This window comes from Ailuropoda melanoleuca, chromosome 6 (assembly GCF_002007445.2).
Source record: "Ailuropoda melanoleuca isolate Jingjing chromosome 6, ASM200744v2, whole genome shotgun sequence".
Taxonomy (NCBI): domain Eukaryota; kingdom Metazoa; phylum Chordata; class Mammalia; order Carnivora; family Ursidae; genus Ailuropoda; species Ailuropoda melanoleuca.
The window spans coordinates 123,010,485-123,018,777 of NC_048223.1; positions in this window are offsets into that span (position 1 = coordinate 123,010,485).

Consider the following 8,293-nt stretch of genomic DNA (forward strand, 5'->3'; position numbering starts at 1 on the left):
ACCGAGTGAGTCTCCGGGAAGCTGAAGGTTGTTCCAGAAGCAAGTCAGATCCCTAGATTTCCTCCCGTACTCTGTTGGTGGGGCAGGGGGTGAGTCCCACAGTCCCCTACACCTTGCATGCATTTGTACATTATTTTCTAGAGAAAGTAAAGCTGAGCAACTCTGCATCAGGCCGTTAGATCCAGTTAGGATGGCGTGTTTATCACACCTGATAGTCTAAGTGAACCTATGCAGGGTGGCTTCTGGGGCCCTCCCCGGACTCCTGGGACATAGACAGCCAAGCAGGGACCTCCAGGCTGGACACTGGAGGAATTTTCTTTAGGGAGTTTGTCCAGAACAGGAGGAAAGACTGTAAAGATACTACTGTGCAGAACTTCCAGATAAACTTCCGGGGATGTCTGTACTTGACTTTCTCTACCTTCACACTCAGAATTTCTAAGCAGATATTTAGTTCCTCATATTTAAGCGTGTGAAGGTAACCAAGGATTACCAGATGTCTAAAGAAAGTCTCTATCATGGAAGAAAGAGGCCAAAGCAAACTATCAAAAATGTTGGCCCCTTGGGGCGCCTGGGTGGCACAGCGGTTAAGCATCTGCCTTCGGCTCAGGGCGTGATCCCGGCGTTGTGGGATCGAGCCCCACATCAGGCTCTTCTGCTATGAGCCTGCTTCTTCCTCTCCCACTCCCCCTGCTTGTGTTCCCTCTCTCGCTGGCTGTCTCTATCTCTGTCGAATAAATAAATAAAATCTTAAAAAAAAAATGTTGGCCCCTACCTCACACCACACATAAACCAGTTTGAGTTGGACCATAATTGTAAACGTAAGAGGTACAATGAATAATAAAGCTTCCAGAAGATACCATAGCAGAATTGTCATGACTNGCCCCTACCTCACACCACACATAAACCAATTTGAGTTGGACTATAATTGTAAACGTAAGAGGTACAATGAATAATAAAGCTTCCAGAAGATACCATAGCAGAATTGTCATGACTTTGAAGTAGGCAGAGATTTTTTTAAACGGGACATACAGGGGGCACCTGGATGGCCCAGTCAGTTAAGCCTGTTTCATGCTCTGTGCCCAGCAGGGAATCTGCTTGAGATTCTCTCTTTTCCTCTCCCTCTGCCGCTCCTCCCCTCCTCATATAAATAAATCTTAAAAAAAAAATAGACATACACACACAATTCACTAATTAAAAAAAATAAGAGATCAACTAATTTGAGTTCACTAAAATTTAGAATTTCTGCTCCTCAAAGGNCGCTCCTCCCCTCCTCATATAAATAAATCTTAAAAAAAAAAAATAGACATACACACACAACTCACTAATTAAAAAAAATAAGAGATCAACTAATTTGAGTTCACTAAAATTTAGAATTTCTGCTCCTCAAAGGACACCATTCATTCATTCATTCAGTTATATATTATTTAGAGAGAGAGTGCGTGAGCAAGGGGAAGGGCAGAGAGAGAGGGAGATAAGCAGACTCTCTGCTGAGCGCAGAGCCTGGCATGGAGCATGATCCCAAGACCTTGAGATCACCACCTGAGCTGAAATCAAGAGTTGGATGCTCAACCGACTGAGACACACAGGTGCTCCAAAGGACAGCATTCAGAGAATGGAAAAATAAGCCACAGAATCGGACTAGATACTTGCAAATATCTACCTTTACACACAGGGCTTCTATCCAGATTATACAGAGAACTCCTACAAATGAATAATTAAAATCCCAGCCAATAAAGAAAGATTGTTTGAAGATTAAAAGTCTTCTAGATATGAAAAACCCAGAATAGGGATCAAAAGATTAAGTTGAGGAGTCTCACAAAAATAAAGAGAAAAGACCACAGGATGGGAAATAAGAAAGATTAGAAAATTAGTAGGCCAGTTTAGAGAGCAGGAATAGGGAAAATAGAAAAAAAATAACAAGTGAACTGATTCAATATAAAATTTCAAAATGAAAGACACAGGTTTCAGGTTGAAAGGGCNAAAATAAGAAAGATTAGAAAATTAGTAGGCCAGTTTAGAGAGCGGGCATAGGGAAAATAGAAAAAAATAACAAGTGAACTGATTCAATATAAAATTTCAAAATGAAAGACACAGGTTTCAGGTTGAAAGGGCTCATGAATTTACCATGAATCATGATAGAGCCACATCATGAAATTTCAAAGCATTGAGGACAAATTATGAGCTATCACAGAGAAAAGAAATAAAATAAACCCAATACAAGAGAATAAGTCATATTCGCAGGGACGGGTGTCAGACTGGCTTTGGACTTCTTAGCTTGGAAGCAACCTGGAAGCTCAAAGACAATGAGCAATGCTTTCATAATATGGAAGGAGAATGATTTCCAACCCCAAATTCTACCTAGCTGACCTATCAGTCAAACCTGAGAGAAGAATAAACTTATTTTCATGCTTGCAAAGTCTTGGAAAATTTACATCCCATACATACATTTCTCAGAAAGCTCTTGCAGTTTGTATGTTACCAAAATAACAAAGTTAACATAAAGGAAGATTGAAAGACAAGAAACTGGATGAGCCACAAGAGGAGAGGTGAAGGGGTCCTCTAAGATGGGGGTGGAGGGTGAACCCTGGCTAAGTACTGAACGTGGAGGATCACAGATNCCACGGATCAGAGCAGTGTGAGTTGAGACCGGAGTGCAGGGTTGTCGCCACCAAGATGCCTTGTGCTCTTTCACTGTCTTTTTATTTTCTATATTAAAAATATTTTTAAAACTGTGGCAAAATATATAGAGTATAAAATTTGCCATTGTAACCATTTTTAGGTGTATAATTCAGTGGCACAATCAAGTATATATTTTCACAATGTGGTGCAACCATCACATTTCCAGAATTTGTCACCACTGTAAACAGAAACTGTGTTTTTCAATTTTGTTTACTTATTTGAGAATGGGGAGAGGCAGAGGAGAGGGAGAAGCAGACTCCCTGCTAAGTGCTGAGCCCGATGTGGGGCTCGAACCCAGGACCCTGGGATTATGACCTGAGCTGAATTCAGACCCTTAACTGATGCAGCCACCCTGGAGTCCCTGTGAACAGAAAGTCTGTACCCTGTGAGCAGTAATTCCTCATTCTCATCTCCTCCTAGTCCCTGGCTACCTCCATTCTACTTTCTGTCCATGAACTTGAGTACTCCAGGTACCTCATATAAGTGGATGCATACAACATTCATTTCTTTTATGTCTGGCTTATTTCATTTAGCATGCTGTCATCAAGTTTCACCGTGTTGTAGCATGTGTCAGACTTCATTCCTTTTTATGGCTTAATAATAAAGTCCATTTGTCCCATATTTTGTTGATCCCTTCATTTGTGGATCCTCATCCTTGTAAATCTGGTGATGCCTACGTGAGTCTTTCCTGTGTTTGGCTCCTTGGGTCATGGGCTGATGAGGTCTCTGCTGCCCGCATCAGCTCTGAGTATTCATGGCGCTTCACAGCTCAGAATATTCAGTTCCCTTCACAGAGGTATTCTCTGGCCTGTCCCTGAAGGCTAGGGTTGAGTTCTGGTGAGCTCAGTGGCAGAAAACAGCAGTTCACTCCCCCAGGCTCATTCCTGCTGGACCCACAACATGTGCCCACACCCACACCCTGATACCTCACCCGGGGGGAGTCCTGCTTCCATGAATCTTCATGGCTTCTGCCACTGACATCCCCAAAGAGGCTCTAAATGATTCTCAGGGAAGCTGGAGCCAGACTCTAACCAGAGGCTTGGTCATCTTACCATCTCTTGGGGACCTTCATATAATGTGAGAGTATTGCCCTCCCAGTACACAGCTTTATGCTACTCATTTTTCATATGAATTGCCATTCGTGCTCATTTATATCTATGTAGTTGGTGATAAANTGTGAGAGTATTGCCCTCCCAGTACACAGTCAGCTTTATGCTACTCATTTTTCATATGAATTGCCATTCGTGCTCATTTATATCTATGTAGTTGGTGATAAATAAGAATATTTGATTGAGGAATAAAAAGGTAAAACTAGCCTAAGTCTGGTCTAAGTATCCATTTCACCACACAATATATTTTGTTAGTATTTACTAATCTGATGTGACATGTAAAGGTATTACTGTTTTTGTTTTGTTTCTAAGATTTTTATCTATTTGACAGAGCGAGCGACGAGCGTGAGCACACACAAGCAGGGGGAGCAGCAGAGGGAGAGGGTGAGGGAGCCTGACGCGGGGCTCCATCCCAGGACCCTGGGATCATGTGACCTGAGCTGAAGGCAGATGCTTAACCGACTGAGCCACCCAGGCACCCCTCTTTGTTTTGATTATTAGTGAGACTGGCCATTTTTTTTACGTTTGTCATTTGCATTAATCTTCTGTTCTTCAGCGATGCATTTTTTATTTTTCACATTAAAAACAATGCTGAGTGGGTCGGAACAACCTTCCAGAAGAACAATTCCCACTTCCTTAGGCGCTCCCGCCCCACCCATTAGCACACTTCTGGAGGAGAGGGAGGCTGTCAAACACCAGTTATGTACTTGAACCCAATGACTGTCATCAAAAGTACAGTGCTGGTTCTCTGGAAAGTCAAAGTTGCCAAAGAAGTTAACAAGCAGAAATGAGGAATTGCTGCAAAACCAGCTGGAGTGTTTTCTTCTAATTGCATCCATAGGAAGCACGTGGTCTCATGAAAGCCAAGTCCCCACCGTTTTGGTGGCTGCACTCTGTGTTCAGATGCCATGTGGGAGTCCCCTGGGGGTGATGTAACCTACTGGCTGCAGCACCAGCCCCCCGAGAATTTGGCAATACTCTGCTGAAAAGTGCCCAAGACAGCATCCCACCAGTGGACAGGATAAAGAACAACTTCCACCCTTGTTTGATCATTTGCCAAGGACTCAGCATCTCTAGATGTTCCTCCCCACACCACCCCCACAATGAATTCTCCAATTATCATCATATGTCTTTAAAGCAAGGAGATAATAGATATATGGACACATGCCAACATTTGTGCCAAGTTGTTAATAACCAAAGGTAACTTATGTGTCCAGTGGGGAAATGGTGAAGCTATGTCCCAACCTCTTGAAGGAATATCATACACTTGTTAAAATTTGGTTTACTGGGAGTTTGTAATAAGATAGAAACATGCTTATAGTGTGTTGGCAAATAAAAACAGGACACACTACTGCATTCCTATATTATTACAACCACATAAAAGAAATAAGCTATGCACAGGAAAAAAAATCCTGGAAGGAATCATGATGAAATGTTATACTAGTTGCTCCTAGGGAGTGCAACTATAGGTGAGAACCCCTGCCCCCATTCCTTTTATGTCCTTAATTTTCTTTAATGAGAAGATTACTACTTTTATGATGGAGCTCATTTATTAGAAATAAGAAATGGGTGGATGCTCATTATCCCGCCTTCGGTAAAACCGCCAGGATTGCCTGCAGCTTCCCCCAAGAGCTGCCTTCCCACATCCATTGCACAGACCTATCTGAGAGCAGACGTCGGTTCCTTTCCTTTGTTTCTGTTCCCTGCTCAGACGCCATCAATCTGCAACGCGTGAAGCACGTTATTGCTCCTAATGAGGAACCACACCCTTTGTGGTGTCATTCGAAACACTAGCAGTTTCCAGAAATGAGAATTACTCTCAAGAAGTGTGGCAAGCCGACCAAGGGCTCTTACACTCTGTAAAAAAGAGCAGATCTTACACTGCGACTTGCTTCTGTGCTTAACAACCAGCCCAGGTGAGGGTGTCAGACGTCTGGATTTTCTCACTCTGCCGGTGGGAGTGCGCGTTAGCACATCTTTCTGGTGGATGGTCTGGTGACATTCGAGAAGAGCCTAATGAGTCTGTATATCTTTGATGGCACAATTCTGCAAATTGGGATCTCTTCTAAGGAGATAATCTGAATATTTGTAAAAATAGAGTTGTAAGCGTGTCCATCATAGAGCTTATAATAATGAATAATTGAAAACAAAAAGGAAGCTGGCTCAAAAAATTATGGTATGTTTATGTAATGGCATGTTATGTTTATGAAGAACATTGAATGAATTATTTAAAATACATTGTTATATAAAGTAATCGATGATCGAGTAGTATTAAATTTTGCACTGAAATACACATGTGTTAATTAAAAGTAGTGGAAAAATAGGGGCACCTGGGTGGCTCAGTCAGTTAAGCGCTCAACTCTTGATCTCAGCTCAGGTCTTGATCTCATGGTGGTGAATTCAAGGCCTGTGTTGGGCTCCCTGCTAGACATAGAGCCTACTGAAAAAATAATGGAAAATTATATACAAAATTGGTAACAATAACTCTGTTTCTGGATGCAGAATTAGGGGTGATTTATTTACATTTTCACTGAGATAGTCCTTCATTCAGTCAGTGAGTCGTGGCTTGGGTGAGGCATGTCCTGAATGAGGTCTGTTGGGCTACCTGTGAACTGCTTAAGAGCAGGGGCCCCAGGCATATCAGAATCCCTCAGAGCCCCGAAGTGAAGGAGCTAGACCTCAGGGAACAAGTGCTACACTAGACTGGCCAATGCCAGTGGGACTCTTGGGTGGATCACTGCTTACTCTAAAGGGATTGGAGAGAAGGAAGTCCTTGTTCTGGCCTTCCTAAAAATAGTGTATTCTGAAAACTTTTAAGTCACATTTTTTCAGTCCCATCCCTCCACCCATCGATCCCTCCATCTATCCATCCAGCCATCCAACTGCTCATTCATACACTTATCTACCCATCCACTCATCCATTCACCCACCCCCGCAGCCATTGACCCAACTACCAGCCCACGCACATATTCATCCATCCAAGTTTATTTACTCGTGTACCTACCCATGTGCCCATCCATTCATTCACCTGAACACATATCCACCCATCCAGCCATTCACCACCCACCTTGCCATCTACTCACCCACACATGCACTCATCCATCCTCCATCTATCCTTCTGTCTCTTCATTCCAACAAACACTGATTGGGGATCTACAACTTCCAGATCCTGCCCTTGGATGGTGCCAAGAAAAGGACACAGATCCCCTCAGGGAGTTCAGGGTCTAGGTTGTCTCCATTGCTCACACAAATAAGGACTGTTGGCAGCTTTGGTGCAGGCTGGTAACCACATGGCAAGCTGGGACCCTCCACCCAGCTTTTTCCGGGATATGGGGAGGGCCCTGGCTGAGAGATTCTGTGGGAACATGGGAAAGAAACTTCCTGGGAGGTGAAAACATTTGGGAGCATTCTCTGACGCTTGGAGGGTGGAAAGGTTTGTGCTGGGACCTGGATCCTTCCCTCAGATGGCTGTGGGCACGGCTGGGAGGCCATGTAAAGCCCTTGTGCCCAGAGAAGCGGAGGACTTTCTGTCCTCGGGGCCGTGATCTGCACTGTGAGACCCGCATGGTCTGGAGACCAGACGATTATTCTAGGAATGTTCGGATAATGTTAGCGCTCTAGCGCCTTTGGTGACTTTAGGAAGGGGGTGGAACACCCAAAACAACTGAAATTGAATCACCTGCCGACGGGATCCACGAAGCTCTGACAAAAATAATTTCACTCAGAAAAATAAAAGATTGACATTTCTTGAGTTTTAGTCTATGGACTAAACTTCTAGCTCCTACACTTGGTCTTCAGACGTCTTTCTTGATCTCAGGGAAGGGTTCAAAGAGACCTCGGTCAAAGTGTGTGGATGCTTAACATTTTAGTAGACCTGCGAGATTCCTTTCCAAAGAGGTAGCGGTTCACACTCCCACCAACTTCCCCAAGTCCTTGTCGGCACTGGGTGTCACCAACATTTCTAAGTTTTGATTCTGTGACGGGGTAAAATTCATTATTTTAATGCGTATTTCTCTGAGCACTGAAGAAGTTGAGCATCTTTTCGTGTTTATTGCTCATTTGCACCTTCTCTTTTGTGACTTGATTGTTAGAATTGCAAGTATTTGCCTACAGACTGTCTCCATGTTTTGTGTGTCTCTGGGAAGTCTTTCTCAGTCATGACGTTTGGAAGTCGAAGTCCGGTCCCCTGGCACCTGCCATTAGTTGAGGCCTCTATTAGAACATTCCTTTGGTTTTGTATATGGGAAATTCATGGATTTGTTCACTTCACTTCCAGCTTCCTTCCTCAAAAGATTGTGAGCTGCATCATATGTGGTGTTTATCCGTGTCTTCTGCGAGACTGAACTTAATGGCAGAGATTGTGACCTATTTAACTTATGCTTATTCCTTCCAGTATTTAACCAAGGACTCTGCATGGAGGTCTCAAAGAATTTCCCCACGCATTATTTAGTAATCATAAAGGTTGTTTAGAAGTACCTGTTACGGTAGAGAAATTTGGCAGACAG